This window comes from Capra hircus, chromosome 10 (genome assembly GCF_001704415.2).
Source record: "Capra hircus breed San Clemente chromosome 10, ASM170441v1, whole genome shotgun sequence".
Lineage (NCBI taxonomy): Eukaryota > Metazoa > Chordata > Mammalia > Artiodactyla > Bovidae > Capra > Capra hircus.
Genome location: NC_030817.1, coordinates 6,933,227 through 6,950,989, shown reverse-complemented (window position 1 = coordinate 6,950,989; position 17,763 = coordinate 6,933,227).

The window sequence follows — 17,763 nt, the reverse complement described above, 5'->3', positions numbered from 1 at the left end:
CAACCATCAGCATGAATTGGCCATAGGGATAGCTACGCCTCTCCCGTGTGAACCACCCTCCCAGTGTGTTTCACTTTTTTACCGTTATACTTGTGGAGTTGTAATGGATTCACATACACATTTTCATTCTGTTATCTTTTGTCAGGCATTATTTCTTTATACAAGTCATCAGTTACTGTTTTTGTTTTCCATATACAACTTTTCTTTTTCCCTCTTGCTTAAGACTTTTTTTTTTTTTCTCAAATTCCATCAATTTTACTTTTATAAGGCTCATGGTATTTTCTTTCTGTTTCTTTTCATTAGGGATCATGGTGCTTACTTGGTCTGAACAATTACGGTTTTCATTGTCTTTAAACACATATTTTACATTCATAAGTATTTTTGTCTTTCTTTTTGTAATCCCAAATATGCATATGTTAGACCACTTCACTTTGCAGTCCAATTAACTGAAGACCTTTACATTTTCCTCCAAACCATTCTATTTTTTTCTCCTTTTCAATTTGGATGCATTCTGTTGTGTTTTTTCATGTTCACTTATCTTTTGTTCAGTGTCTTGTAAGCTCTTAAAACAAAACAGCGACTTTTCCACTTTAGATATTCTAGTATTCACTATGGGGCTTCCTCGATGGTGCAGTGGTTAAGAATCTTCCTGTCAATGCAGGAGTTGCAAGAGATGTGGGTTTGACCCCTGGGTCAAGATCCCTGGAGTAGGAAATGGCTACCCACTCCAATATTCTTGCCTGGAAAATATCCAAGGACAGAGGAGCCTGGCAGGCTACAGACCTAAGGGTTGCAAAGAGTCAGACACGAATGAGCGTGCACGCAACCTAGAAATTCCACTCCATTCATTTTACAGTTTCTGTTTTTCCGCACATTATACTTTTGTTTTGCATAGCTTTCTTAAACGTATTTTTAATAGCTGTCTTAAAGCCCTAATTGCTAATTTGGTCATTTCTGTACTTCTGAGCCTATTTCTACTGACTAAAGTTTCTCATGGTTCCTACTTACAGTTTTTTCTTTATTCATAAATCCAGTATTTGAATGTCATTAAAGGTCATTACATTTTACTTATAGGTACACATAATATCACTTTTGAGTATGTGGCTAATTCTAGTCACTGAAAGAAAATGTTCTACACAAGTGCTTCCCAAAATATCTGTGGTTAAAGAGCAGGTTTATTTTTCTCTTTTTATTAGAGTCCTTCACAGATAAGTACTTTTGTAAAATAAAGTGAAAGTGAAATACTAGGGGAAAAAGAAATAAAAGATATACAAAGGACAAGATATAATTGAGTAGTTCTAGCATAGTTTTGAAATTGTTGGCTTTTATCTCTTCAATATCATCTTTTCTCTTTCCACGATCTTAACTCTTTCTGTAGCTCCAATTGAACATGTATTGTTTACTCATGTATTTATTGTATTTTTCTCTTCTCTTTTAAATTTTGTATTTGATTTTAATATCCAGTATTTCTTACTTCCTTGGTGGCTCAGACAGTAAAGTGTCTGCCTACAACACGGGAGACCCAGGTTCAATCCTTGGATCTGAAAGATCCTCTAGAGAAGGAAATGGCAACCCACTCCAGTACTCTTGCCTAGAAAATCCCATGGACAGAGGAGCATGGTAGGCTCCTACAGTCCATGGGGTCACAAAGAGTCGGACATGACTGAGCGATTTCACTGACTCTCTCACTCACTCATCCAGTATTTTACAAATCTATTCATACTGTCTGTCAATCTTCTGGATTCCCCATTTCTATCTTTTCTTATGGATTTGTGTTTCTCAGAATGTGAATCATATAAAATCATTTTGAGTTCAATAATTATAATTTATAATGCATATTATATATAGTAAATATATATAATATTATATATTGTAAATATATATAATATTATATATTGTATATATAATATTATATATATTATAATAATAATTTATAACTTCTTCCTTCAGAAATAATTTAAATTAGTCTCTGTTACATGCCTGGATTCACTGCCCATCTAAATACAACTGCAAAACTTAACCATTGCTGGCCTGCCCAGGTGAAATGCAACTGGCTGGTATATTTTCCATATACAACCCTGGGATTTAGCTTTTCTCTCAACATGCCAGCTTGCTGAAGAATATGTTCAACTCCTCAATTGCTTTCCCTAAATAAGCAAAGAAAATCAAAGTTATGTTGTGTGTTGAGTTTAACCCTGAGTTCGCTACTTCTATCAAGTTTTAAGGTGGTAATTCCTCACTGTGTTACTATTCTTCAATGCATTGAGAAAGATTTTTCTTAGAGTTTATCCAACTTTCTCTGTTGCATTCAGCGACAAGATTGGCCTGATATATGTAATCCACAGTTATTCTAATGGAAATTCTAATCAATTTTTAGCTGAATGCCCTTCTGATTCCAGGAATTCTGACTCTTTCCCTAGATCCGGGAGTGGGGAAGAAGGCTGAAGCTAAATCAAGTGGGACCTCCATCTTGTTAGCCAGAGTAACTGTCATATCCCTGGACACATGACCTAGGCTGCTCCAATCGGAACTGTTTGCAGAATCCTTACTGGAAATTCTGAAACAGAAAAATTATTTGTATCCTATAAATGATGGCGTGTAGTTGTAATGGCTAATTTTATGTGTCAGTCTGACTGAATCAGAGAAGCCCAGGTATTTGGCTGAACATTATTTCTCGATGTGTCTATGAAGGTGTTTCCAGAGGTGAGTAGCCCTGGACTGGTGACCTGGATAAAGTAGGTGCCCTCCATCTCTGCCATGAGAGTGAGCATCAGCAAATCCCCTGCGGACCTGAATAGAATAAAAAGGTGAAAGACAGTTGAAGTCACTCTCTGCCTGACAAAATGAGCTGGGATGTCAGTTTCTCCTGCTCTCAGCCTCTTGGTCTTCAGGCATTCAGATTCAAATTGGGACGTCCATCAGCAAACCTCTTGCTCTCAAGCCTTTGAACGATCCCATTGGCTTTCTGGGTTCTCTAGCTTGCAGAGGGCAGATCATGGAATTCTCAATTTCCATAATCACATGAGCCAATTCCTTATAAGAAATTTTATTTTATATATGAATAAATGCACATATATGCACATACAAGTATTATGCATGTAAGTTTAATGTGAATGATAAATAAAAGTTTCATATACACATTATAAAATACTATAAACAGAACCAATAGATAGATATAGATACATATATAAATGTCTACCCAAATATATAGATATAGATACATATTATATAGCTGTATGTATTTCCTCGTGGCTCAGATGGTAAAGAATTCACCAGCAATGTGGGAGACCTGGTTTTGATCTCTGGGTTGAGAAGATCCCCTGGAGAAGGGCATGGTAACCCATCCAATGTTCTTGCCTGGAGAATCCGCATGAACAGAGGTGCCTGGAGGGCTACAGTCCATTGGGATTGCAAAGAGCTGGACATCACTGAGCAACTAAGTACAGCATGGCACATATATGTTTATATGTATCACAGTACATGCCTCTGTATATGTGTAATAACATGTTTACATATACATGTGTATATAAATGCATGCATTTTAAAGACAGCACATATGTATGCATGTGTGTGTGTGTTAGTTCCTCATTCGTGTCTGACTCTATGTGACTCTGTGGCCTGCCAGGCTCCTCTGTCCATGGAATTCACCAGGCAAGAATACTGGAGTGCGTTGTCATGCCCTTCTCCAGGGTATCTTCCTGATCCAGGAAACGAACCTGGGTTTCCCGCATTGCAGGCAGATTCTTTACCCTTTGAACTACCCAGGAAGACCATATGTATGCATAATCATATATATACAAAGATATGTGTGGCATTTTTATATCTATGTCTATGTAGTCTGCAAATATGCATCTACAGATATATTTCTATATGTTTATATACTACTGTATTTCATGTGTACATTAGATATATGTATATCTATGTAGATATGCCTATACATATAGACATGATAGATACACATTATCTATATATTTATATATCTCTATTATAGATATATATCCATCTATCCTATTGGTTCTGTTTCTCTTGAGAACCCTCACTAATAGCTTTTGATACCAATAATGATTCTAGAGGAATAGAATCTTAAGGATGAGTTTTCTAAATTGCTTCTGCTGCTGCTAAGTCACTTCAGTCATGTCTGACTCTGTGAGACCCCAGAGACGGCAGTCCACCAGGCTCCCCCGTCCCTGGGATTTTCCAGGCAAGAACACTGGAGTGGGTGGCCATTTCCTTCTCCAATGCATGAAAGTGAAAAGTGAAAGTGAAGTCACTCAGTCTTGTCTGACTCCTAGCAATTCCATGAACTGTAGCCTACCAGGCTCCTCCATCCATGGGATTTTCCAGGCAAGAGTACTGGAGTAGGATGCCATTGCCTTCTCCTAGAGTCTCTGAAATCAGCTCTCTCATGTGATTATATTTAAATGTGTTCAAGAAACCAAAAATAGAATCACCATGAACCAGTGATACCATTACTGAACATATACCCAGAGAAAAATCATAATTCATAAAAAGACACACACACCCAATGTTCATTGCAGCACTATTTACAACCGCCAGGACATGGAACCAACCCACACGTCCTTAACAGAGGGATAAAGATGATGTGGTACATGTATATAATAGCATATTTATTCAGGCATAAAAAGAAATGAAATTGGGTCATTTGTAGAGACGTGGATGGACCTAGAGATGGTCATACAGAGTGAACTCAGAGAGAGAGAAATGAATATCGTATATGAAGGCATTTATATGAAATCTAGAAAAATGGTATAGAGACACAGATGTAGAGAACAAACGTGTGGACACCAAAGTGGGAAGGGGAAATGGAATGAATTGGAAGACTGAGACTGACATATATACACCACTGTGTATTAAACAGATAACGGTTGAGCACGCTACTGTGCAGCCTAGGGAACACTACTCAGCACTCTGTGGTGACCGAAGTGGGAAGGAAGTCCAGAAAAGAGGGATATATGCATACATAAAGCTGATTCACTTTGCTGTACAGCAGAAACTAACACAACATGGAAAAGCAAGTGTAATCTAATACAAACTGATTCGAAATAAAGATGTTAATGACTCTATTTCCAGTAGTAAAGAGATTGCTGGTAGTTCATGGTGTCATCTGGCAATGGAGATATGTAATCTACCTTCACTGGATATTCCTAATAAACCATTTCTAAGAAACAAGGTGTTGGATTAGTGTGTATATGATTCTTTGGAACATTTTGGGGCAGTTAAAGTGAATATATTGTTTGCTGCTGCTTGTTTTTTGACTAGTAGCTTGTTTTTATGCCATTGCTTATTTTTAAGTCATTGGACAAAAAAGTGGATGAGAAGCATGAAGTTAGGGATTCAAATTCCCAATTTAAGTATGAATGACCCAAATGCTTCTATGTGTACCTTGCAGGAGGCCCTTCAATATTGTTAAAGCAATTTTGACACAGTGAAAAAAATTACCCATAGATAAAGCTTAAATTGTAGACCAGAAATGAAAACTTTCCAAAGAAATAACATCATATCCCAAACAACTTACCTAAAGATAAGAAGTGCATGATAGAATTTGATTTTTTTGGTCATATGAATCAGTTAGTTTCCTTATTTTCTTAGAGTCAATTTACTTGATTTTCTGTATCTTGCTACCCAAGGTATCCTAACAGATTCAATTGTGATGCCCCTGAAATTGAAGGAAGAACACAGGACTTTGTGAAGTTAAATCTTTGACATATACAACAGAGAGTAAAGAATGAATGGTAGCCATCAGTAAACACTACAGCAGAGATATCTTGAAAAAGATCTTTTGATTAGGCTACATTGTCAACAGACCGTCTCTGGAGCAGTCACTATGAAGGAATTATGAAATTTTGGTATTGCTGTTAGCCTGGATGGATTCATGGTTTAACCATTATTCACTTCACTTTACAGATAAGAAAATAACAGTGCAGAGGATCTAAGTAATTCACCAAGAGTAACAAAACAGGAATAGGATCCTTATTTTAATTTTTTTTAAATCCATTTTAACTGAAAACAAAACACAACTTATGTTTACTTAATCAAGAATTCTTACATTATTCATTTTCCTTTAAAATCAATATTAGTCATTGATGTTAAATGTGTTTACATATGAGTTGATTTGCCTCTGTGTACTGCTTTCTCTGTATTCTTACAGTAATATTTATCACCAGGAACATTCATTCCTTGGCTTAGGCCTCTTAAATGCTCACTATACTGTACATTGATATGTTGAGATCAGTATCTTCAAATGTCCTTCAGAATTTGTGCATTACTCCTACTGTTCACCAAACATCTCCCCCTAACCCTTTATTTTCTCATGGGGAGAAATTCAGCTCAAATTTTCTGCCTCTGGTCCTCCAATAATCTGTTTCTGGTTTTGGCACATATATAAGGAATTTTATAAAACACTGTCTGCCCTTCAAAGAGAAAGGTGGGTTTAGATTGCAGCCAGCTGCCAAGTAAGAAATTTTAATTTTTTAACAACCAAGAGAAAAAAATCCTGTTCTTTTCATTTTTTACTAGTGCTGCCACAGTGATAGTGGTGGGAAGTTTTTTTTTTTTTTTTCCCCTAAACTTTGGGAAATATTATAATTGGTTATCCTGCCACAAAACACTGATTCTCTGAATTTTAATTGGGGGCATCATTTAACTCCTCTTTTAGCTATAAATTGCAAGTCTGAGGATCAATTTTATCTTGGTACTGGTCTTTCTGATGTGCAATGGGCCTGTTGCCCAGCCTGTTTTCTGGGCTGGTGGTCAGCCATCAAATCCCATTTGGCAATTTGAATAACAATTGAGACAAAAAAGCATATGACAGAATCTCTATACCACACATTCACATCCTGGGCCTCGAGGACTGTGAGGTTACTGATGGGTTGCAAAATAAACACATAAAAAATAAAAACAAGGAGTTAAAGACTGTTTAACATACAAGCAAAGAAAAACAAGGGACTAAGGGGAGATGTCAAAAAAGCAGGAGAGTTCCAGAAAACATCTACTTCTGCTTTATTGACTATGCCAAAGCCTTTGACTGTGTGGATCACAATAAACTGTGGAGAATTCTGAAAGAGATGGGCATACCAGACCACCTGACCTGCCTCTTGAGAAACCTGTATGCAAGTCAGGAAGCAACAGTTAGAATTGGACCTGGAACAACAGACTGGTTCCAAATAGGAAAAGGAGTACATCAAGGCTGTATATTGTCACTCTGCTTATTTAACTTCTATGCAGAGTACATCATGAGAAACGCTGGACTGGAAGAAACACAAGCTGGAATCAAGATTGCAGGGAGAAATATCCATAACCTCAGGTATGCAGATGACACCACCCTTATGGCAGAAAATGAAGAGGAACTAAAGAGCCTCCTGATGAAAGTGAAAGAGAAGAGTGAAAAAGCTGGCTTAAAGCTCAACATTCAGAAAACGAAGATCATGGCATCTGGTCCCATCACTCCATGGGAAATAGATGGGGAAACAGTGGAAACAGTGTCAGACTTTATTTTTTGGGGCTCCAAAATCACTGCAGATGGTGATTGCAGCCATGAAATTAAAAGATACTTACTCCTTGGAAGGAAAGTTATGACCAACCTAGATAGTATATTCAAAAGCAGACATTACTTTGCCAACAATGGTCCGTCTAGTCAAGGCTATGGTTTTTCCAATAGTCACCTACGGATGTGAGAGTTGGACTGCGAAGAAAGCTGAGCACCAAAGAATTGATGCTTTTGAACTGTGGTGTTGGAGAAGACTCTTGAGAGTCCCTTGGACTGCAAGGAGATCCAACCAGTCTATTCTAAGGGAGATCAGTCTTGGGTGTTCATTGGAAGGACTAACGCTAAAGGTGAAACTCCACTACTTTGGCCACGTCATGAAGAGTTGACTCATTGGAAAGACCCATTGGGAGGGATTGGAGGCAGGAGAAGGGGATGACAGAGGATGAGATGGCTGGTTGGCATCACTGACTCGATGGATATGAATTTGAGTGAACTCCAGGAGTTGGTGATGGACTGGGAGGCCTGACGTGCTGTGATTCATGGGGTCACAAAGAATCGGACACGACTGAGCCACTGAACTGAACTGAAGGGGAGATGATGTTAGCCAGAAGACAAGTGGGATGTGATTTTGCCCATCCCAAGTGTGCACTAATTAGAAATGACAATCATTTCTTACAAAGTAAAAATGAATGAGAGCTTGCACTGTCTCTTTGGCAACTAAAAATATCTACATGCTAGCCCTATGACATCATCCTAACTCCTGGACAGTGAACATTCTGTCATGTCAGAGGGCCACATCATACTGGGTAAAAAGTTGCTGTTATGAGTAATATTGTTTCCAGGAGTCATGTATGGATGTGAGAGTTGGACTATAAGCTGAGGGCCGAAGAATTGATGCTTTTGAACTGTGGTGTTGGAGAAGACTCTTGAGAGTCCCTTGGACGGCAAGGAGATCCAACCAGTCCATCGCAAAGGAAATCTGTCCTGAGTGTTCATTGGAAGGACTGATGCCGATGAAACTCCAATACTTCTCCCACCTGATGTGAAGAGTTGACTCATTTTCAAAGACCCTGATGCTGGGAAAATTTGAAGGCAGGAGGAGAAGGGGACAACAGAGGATGAGATGGTTGGATGGCATCATCAACTCAATGGACATGAGTTTAGATAAACTCTGGGAGTCGGTGATGGACAGGAAGGCCTGTTGTGCTGCAGTCCATGGGGTCACAAAGAGTCAGACATGACTGTGTGACTAAACTGAACAGAACTGACTGATTAGTAATATTGGACACCACCATCAATAATACTGGACAACAAACCACTAATATTGAATAACCTCTATATGATACTTAAGAAGAAAAATTAAGGCAAAACATTTTTATAGAAGCAAAATTTTTTAACTTTGTGACTTAGCTGTCACACCTCAGTGCAAGTATAATCGAATTGAGGCTGACCTTTTCTTTGTTGCTGTTCAGTTGCTAACTCATGTCTGACTCTGCAACCCCAGGAACAGAAGCACAGCAGGCTTCCCTGTACTTAACTACCTCCTGGATAGTGAAGTTTGGGAGTATGCCCAAACTCATGTCCATTGCCTCAGTGATGCCATCCAACCATCTCATCCTCTGTGCCCCCTTTTCCTCTTGCCCTCAATCTTTCCCAGCATCAGAGTCTTTTCCAATGAGTCAACTCTTTCCATTAGGTAGGCAAAATATTGGAGCTTCAGCATCAATCCTTCCAGTGAATATTTAGGGTTGACTTCCTTTAGAATTGACTGGTTTGATCTCTAAGATCTCCTCTTAGGATGATATATACAGAAATTTGTAAGTCTAAGCATATACTCTGTTGAATTGGGAGACACATCAGAATCCAAAGGTCCAACATGGACTCAAGAAATACCTTTCATTCAGGATGTTTGCAGGCTTCCCTGCTGGCTCAGATGGAAAGAATCTGTCTGCAATGTGGGAAACATGGTTCAATCCTGAGGTCAGGAAGACTCCCTGGAGAAGGGAATGGCCATCCACTCCAGTATTCTTGCCTGGAGAATTCCATGGACAGAGGAGTTTCCTAGGCTACAGTCCATAATGGTCACAAAGAGTTGGACATGACTGAGCAACTAAGACTTTCATTTTCCAGATGTTTGTGACCATTCCTCTTAAGATATTTGATAACATCAACTTTAAATAAAATGTCAAATGGAACACCACAGATGATAAAATGAGCCAGAATTAAAGAGTAACAAAGAAGACAGTCTTCTTCAAGAATGCTAATGGTGTTTGACCCAGTTCTATGCCAACCCCAAAGAAGTCTGGTGCTGGATCTATTCTTTGAATTCAATAGCTGATTCATTTTCAAAATCACCTTGATTCCAACAAAGAGTCATAATGTCATTTTCTGTTTTCTTGTTCACATCTAGATATTATGCTTCTTGTTTTCCATTCTCCATACACTGACACTCCTAAAGAGCTAGCCTCTTTGTTTGCTTTTTTTTTTTTTTTCCCCTATATTTTTCCCTTAAGAAACCATTTTAGATTTCCTGACCTGGTCCATACCAACATCCAACAAGACTGAATATCACTCTAAGGTACCTCTCTCTCCCTTCTCTCCTGAACTAATATCTCTATCACCTTTTCACTCTTGCAGATGTGTGTTTAATGTGAGTGTTTATTTTCTAATTTCTGGGCAAAATGTATCAGTAAGATGTGAAAACTCACTTCACATAGATGTCAAATCAGTTCAGTTCAGTTCAGCTCAGTCACTCAGTCATCTCCGACTCTTTGCAACTCCATGGACTGAAGCACACCAGGCTTCCCTGTCCATCACCAATAACCCAGAGCTTGCTCAAACTCATGTCCATAGAGTCGGTGATGCCATCCAACCATCTCATCCTCTGTCATCACACTTCACCTCCTGCTTTCTATCTTTTCCAGCATTAAGGTCATTTCCAGTGAGTCAGTTCTTTGCATCAGGTGGCCAAAGTATTGGAGCTTCAGCCTCAGCATCAGTCCTTCCAGTAAATATTCAGGACTGATTTGTTTAGGATTCAATGTTTTTATCACCTTGCAGTCCAAGGGACTATAGTCTTCTCCAACATCACAGTTCAAAAGCATCATTTCTTTGGCACTCAGCTTTCTTTACAGTCCAGCTCTGACATTGATACATGACTACTGGAAAAATCATGGCTTTGACTAGATGGACTTTGTTGGCAAAGTAATGTCTCTGTTTTTTAATATGCTGTCTAGGTTGGTCATAGATTTTCTTCCAAGGAGCAAGAATCTTTTAATTTCATGGCTGCAGTCACCATCTGCAATGAATTTGGAGTCCAAGAAAAACTTAGCTGCTGTTTCGACTGTGTCTTTATCTATTTGCCAAGAAGTGGTGGGACCAGATACTATGATCTTCATTTTCTGAATGTTGAGTTTTAAGCCGATTTTTTCACTCTTCTCTTTCAGTTTCCAAGAGGCTCTTCAGTTCTTTTTCACTTTCTGCCATAAGGGTGGTGTCATCTGCATATCTGAAGTTATTGATACTTCTCCCGGCAATCTTGATTCCAGCTTGTGCTTCATCCTGCCTGACATTTCACATGAGGTACTCTGCATATAAGTTAAATAAGCAGGGAGACAATATACAGCCTTGACGTACTCCTTTCCCTATTTGGAATCAGTCCATTGTTCCACGTCTGGTTTTAACTGTTGCTTCTTGACCTTCATACAGATTTTTCAGGAGTCTAATAAGGTGTTCTGGTAGTCCTATGTCTTTAAGAATTTCCATAGTTTGTTGTGATCCACATAGTCAAAAGCTTTGGCATAGTCAATAAAGCAGAACTAGATTTTTTTTTTTTTTCTGGAACTCTCTTACTTTTTTTAATGATCCAAGGGATTTTGGCAATTTGATTTCTGGTTCCTCTGCCTCTTCTAAATCCAGCTTGAACATCTGGAGTTTCTCGGTTCACATACTGTTGCAGCCACACTTGGAGAATTTTGAGCATTACTTTACTAGTGTGTGAGATTAGTGCAATTGTGAGGTAGTTTGAGCATTCTTTGGCATTCCCTTTCTTTGGGATTGGAATGAAAACTGACCTTTTCCAGTCCTGTGGCCACTGCTGAGTTTTCCAAATTTGCTGGCATATTGAGTGCAGCAGTTTCACAGCATCATCTTTTAGCACTTGAAATGGCTCAACTGGAATTCTGTCACCTTCACTAGCTTTGTTTGTAGTGCTGCTTCCTAACGCCCACTTGACTTCCCATTCCAGAATGTCTGGTGTGATCACACCATCATGGTTATCTGGGTCATTAAGACCTTTTTTGTATAGTTCTTCTTTGTATCCTTGCCACCCTTTCTTAATATTTTCTTCTTTGTTAGGTCCATACCATTTCTGTCCTTTATCGAGCCCATCTTTGCATGAAATGTTCCCTTGGTATCTCTAATTTTCTTGAAGAGATCTCTAGTCTTTCCCATTCTGTTATTTTCCTCTATTTCTTTGCATTGATCACTGAGGAAGGCTTTCTTATCTCTTCTTACTATTCTTTGGAACTCTGCATTCAGATGGGTATATGTCTTCTTTTCTCCTTTGCATATAGCTTCTCTTCTCTTCTCAGCTATTTTTTTTTCTCAATCAAATTTTTATTTTGAAAAAATCAAAATTTTGGAAAATATAAAAGGCTTATACAATGAACAGCATGCATTCCTCACCTGGATTCACCAACTGTTAAAATTCTGCCATATTGGAAAGTAAGCTTGAGACAATATGACATTTCACTGTAAATTTGTTTAGTCACTAAGTTGTGCCTGACCCTTTGAGACTCCATGGACTGTAGCCCACCAGGATCCTCTGCCCATGGGATTTTCCAGGCAAGAATATTGGTGTGGGTTGCCATTTCCTTCTTAGGTGAAAGGATCAAATTCAAGTCTCCTGCATTGACGGGAGGATTATTTATCACTGAACTACCAGGGAAGCACTTCACCATAAATACTTCAGCAGATATTCATATTCATAGATGATCTAGAAAAGACAATATAGATAAGAGCATCACAATATCATTCTTGCACTGAAGAATACAAGTAATACTTTACACATATATGTAATATTTTGTATATAACACATGCAGTATTTTTAAGGTCTCCTCAGAGAACCATTTTGCCTTTTTGCATTTCTTTTTCTTGGGGATTTTTTTTTATCATTGCCTCTTGTATGAACCTCCATTCATAGTTCTTCAAGCACTCTATCAGACCTAATCCCTTGAATCTATTTGTCACTTCCACTGAACAATCATAATTGATTTAATTTATATCATACTGAATGGTATAGTGGTTTTCCCTACTTTCTTCAATTTGAGTCTGAATTTTGCAATAAGGCATGATCTGAGCCACAGTCAGCTACCGGTGTGTTTTTGCTGACTGTATAAGACTGAAGAGTTTCTCCATCTTAAGCTGGAAAGTATATAATCAGCCTAATTTCGGTATTGCCCATCTGGTTATGTCCATGTGTAGAGTCGTCCCTTGTGTTGTTGGAAGAGGGTGTTTGCTATGATAAGATGCCACCTAGATGTCATAAAAAAGAGGCCTTACAGGAAGAGATCTCGAGGCCTTATTCTAGTGAAGCCAGAGCTTCCAGATGGCAGTAGAAGATGGAATACCGGCCAGTGGATGTGTTGCTTGTCTTTAATATGTGGAAGTGCCTCACAGTTCTCCATCTAAACACACTTCCCAGTTAAACTGTGATGCATCACAACAGGCTTTGCATACCTGAGGGGAGAAGAGGACTAATTCCAAAAACAGGCAGAGAGTATGATCTATGGAGGATTAAGCAGTATCTCTTGGGGCTATGGAAACCCACTCCAGTACCCTTGCCTGGAAAATCCCATGGACGGAGAAGCCTGGTAGGCTACAGTCCATGGGGTCGCAAAGAGCCAGAGACCCCTGAGCGAATGAGTCTGAGTCTTAGGGCCATTAGTACTGGAAGAATACCATCGTGCAATGCATGAATTTGCTAAATTAGCCCCAAGATTTGCTCAGCTTCATTAAAAGAACAAACTGGTCTGCAATAAGCGAATCCCTCTGGTGCAGTTTTTACAAGGCCCCATTTAGTAAGACCTCAGTGAGGAAGATTTGAGACTACGAGAGTGGAGGAATTGTTTCCAAATTGAGTTTCACTGGGTGGGAGGTAACTTAATGAAAACAACCCTTTGAAAGTCAGCTGCTCTGTCTGTCAGCTGTTGGAGAAAACACTAACATCATCGAGTTATAGTTTTCTTCCTGGTGATTTGGCTGCCTGTGTGAGAGTTTCTTACACATTTTGAATTCTCAACACAACCCTAGAATCCTGTAAAATCTAGGCTAGGAGCCAAAGAGCCCACAAAAGTCCTTGGCTTGCCCTGGATAAGAAAATAAAGTCTTTTTGAGTAACAACACAAAACAGCTGGTAATCAACTGTGACAGTGGATGTGTACAGCCTTTTCATGTGTATGAAGGCAGTCACTACAGTGTTCCCTGTGCCACAAACTCTGCCTATGGTTTGCTCTAGATTACTGACAACGGGCGACTGCTGAATGATATACTTTTGTAGCAGCAATTTTACATTTTAATAGAAAGGCAAACAGTATTTTTTATAAAACACTCTGAATAGAGAAAAAAATGGTTTTAATCTGTATTATTTATTTATTGCTTGTTTTGTTTTGGGGGAAAAATAACAGTAAATTGCAAGACTCCACATAACAACTGCACTTCACTATTATAGATACTGTTGGAAACCATCCAGCTATCTTTATCTAGCTTCTGGCTCTCGTCGTCCCATCCTTTATTTATAATTGTATCACACTCATGGCCAAATGGACTTAAGGCCACTTAATCAATTGCTTGTAATGTGAAATGAAACATCTTGGTGAGGATGATTATATGACTCTTAGGTCTTCTCTCCTCCAGGACTCTTTATATTACTAAAGTATACTTTCTGGGCAAAGAGGACCAGTCAGACATTGATATGGATGGCTAGTAACTTGACCTGTAGCTAATGGTCAATCATGAATCCACTCCAGACATCAGTTTCTTCAAAAAGAACATGAACAGGTTAGAGTAGGTTATACCTAAAACTCATCACACTTGGAATTGCACCATGTTAAATTTGGGTATCCAACTCTAGACCTTGTTCCTGAATTAGCGTGTATATTTTCTCTTTCAAAGACATACTGGACTATAATGGTTAGCAAAGTTCATTCCCACCATTCTTAGACTCTCTGATGTGGCTGTGTTCAAAGGCTATTGATAAGCCCTAAACTTCTAAATCTCAAACATCAGAAGGAAGGAGCTGAAAACTGCCCTGTTTCCTGTTCCCCATCCCAAATCACTAAATGAGATGACTCAACTTCTAAAATCCAGGAATGCTGGAGGGTACTCTTCAATATTTGATTGTTGTTGTCATTGTTTAGTTGCTAAGTCATCTCCAACACTTTTGACTATAGCCCGCCAGGCTTCTCTGTCCATGGGATTCTCCAAGCTAGAACTGGAGTGAGTTACCATTCCCTCCTCCAGGAGATGTCCCAACCTAGGGACCAAACTCATGTCTTCTGTAGCTCCTACATTGCAGGCAGATTCTTTACTGCTGAGCCACCAGGGAAGAGCCAATATTTTGTACTTAATTCTTTAATGGAATATTTGTAAAGAGAGTTTAAGAATGAACCCCCATTTCATATAATTTAAAAAAAGCATTTTTTTAAAGAAATTAAGTGCTTTTCACTATTCATGAAATGCAGATGATACAGGTCTTTTTCTACATGATTTGTAGTCAATGTATTTGTGTGTATGTGTGTGTGTCTGTATTTTGCCTTCATACATAACTATGAAAAAGTCAAAACTTTCAAGTTTAACCATATTCAAATATATAGTAAAAAAATATTTGGAAATTTATTCTTAAAAATGTTCCGTATTTTACCTTTGTCATTAATCCTTAGGCTTCTTGATGTACAAAATTCCTATACTAAAGAAAATAATTTGGTAAGCTGAATTATTCAGTTAGTTGAGTGAAAGGTGCATTCTAAATACTAGACAATTATGAAGCTCCTGTTGGCTTTCAGAAATATATGGGGTATTTAACATCATTAAAGATTATATGGTGTTTATGACCAACCTAGACATCATATTAAAAAGCGGAGACATTACTTTGCCAACAAAGTTCCATCTAGTCAAGGCTATGGTGTTTCCAGTGGTCATGTATGGAAGTGAGAGTTGGACTATAAAGAAAGCTGAGCGCCAAAGAATTGATGAGAATTGATGTTTTTGAACTGTGGTATTGGAGAAGACTCTTGAGAATCCCTTGGACTTCAAGGAGATCCAACCAGTCCATCCTAAAGGAGACCAGTCCTGGGTGTTCATTGGAAGGACTGATGCTGAGGCTGAAACTCCAATACTTTGGCCACCTGATGTGAAGAGCTGACTCATTTGAAAAGACCCTGATGCTGGGAAAGATTGATGGCAAGAGGAGAAGGGGATGACAGAGGATGAGATGGTTGGATGGCATCACCAACTCAGTGAACATGGGTTTGGGTGAATTCCGGGAGTTGGTGATGGACAGGGAGGCCTGGTGTGCTGCGCTTCATGGGGTCACAAAGAGCTGGAGATGACTGAGCGACTGAACTGAACTGAACCAAACTTCTGAATCTCAACAGGTAACATTTTGAACTCCTCATCCAACTCAGAAATATAGATAGTAAATAAATGCCAACAAATAATGTTTTCATTTGTTGCTAATTTTATGGGTAAGTAAAAGAATTTCCCAAAAAGGGAAAAAAGAGTTGGCCATGTACATTGTTATTTATTTTAAAAGAATCATCAACTGTTAAGCAGTTCATTCATGCATGAGTGAAAGTGGAAAGTGTAGGAGACCCAGGTTGCATCCCTGGGTTGGAAAATCTCCTGGAGAAGAGAATGGCTACCCACTCCAGGATTCTTGCCTGGAGAATTCCATGGGTAGAGGAGCCTGGCAGGCTAGAGTCCACGGAGTTGCAAAGAACTGGACACGACTGAGAAACTAACCCTTTCACTTTTCAATTACATATATATGATAACCTAGAATCAGAATTCTAAAAAAAAAAACTCTGAATATTCCATTTGACCTTATCACTAAGCCCTAAAATACAACTAGTACTGTACAAATGTATCCAATTTGATATAGGAGATCAGCTATATCATTCTGTTATATCTCCAAAGTTTCTTTCAGCAATTGATTTATGAAAGGAAAAAATTCTGCTCCATTTCTCAGAGAAGACTTTAACACAAGTCTCTACATGCTAATTTTTTTTTCTATTAGACAGTAATAAAATGAGCTCACTGAATTTATAGAATGTTTTGAGAAGATACAACATTTCTTGCACAAAAAAAAGAGTAAAACGTTGATGACCGTGTGCTGATGTTTGCTGTCTCTTCCAGGATGCAGTTCTATCATACTCCTCAGTTTTTAGACTTAAAATGAAGCTTACGGTGTGTGAGGTCACAAATATAGTAAAGGACACCAAAATACTATGGTCACCCAAGAAAAGTAGTATATTTTGTATCACATAATGAGATTTTTTAAAGACCAAACAGTGATGGGATGGAGAGCGACAGCCAGACAGACACACACAGAAGAGTAGTAACGAACAGAGAAGGAAAGGAGATGAGAAGAAGGGAAGGAACACTGGAGATACAAAAACTGAAAGTGAAATGAAAGTGTTAGTCACTCAGTCTTGACAAACTCTGCAACCCCATGGACTGCAGCCCATCAGGCTCCTCTGTCCATGGATTTCTCCAGGCCAGAATACTGGAGTGGGTAGCCATTCCCTTCTCCAGGGGATCTTCCCAACCCAGGAATGGAACCTGGGTCTCCTGCACTGCAGGCAGATTCTTTACCATCTGAGCCACCAGAAAAGCCCAGAGATAGAAGCGGAGAGCAAAACGGCAAACAAGGAGAATTGTAAAAATCCTGCTCATCCTTTCAGCTACGTTTTCTGAGGCCTGTGACTGATTAAACCTGTCCACCATAATGAATTTAGCACCAGCGAAAGACTCAACTTTTGTTTTTTTGTTTGGCATCTTTGCTGTCCCTTGAAATGCTGTCACCTTAGAAAGCCCAAGGTCGAGATTCCTCATGTGTTCCCTCTGGCTCCTCTCAAACTGTGATCCTTAAAAAAGAAAAAAAAAAGCACACATGATTTAAAAGATTGTTCACCCAGTAGTAAAGTAGGTTGAAACTTCAAATAGTTAAAGTACATATAACTTTTAGGAAAGTAGAC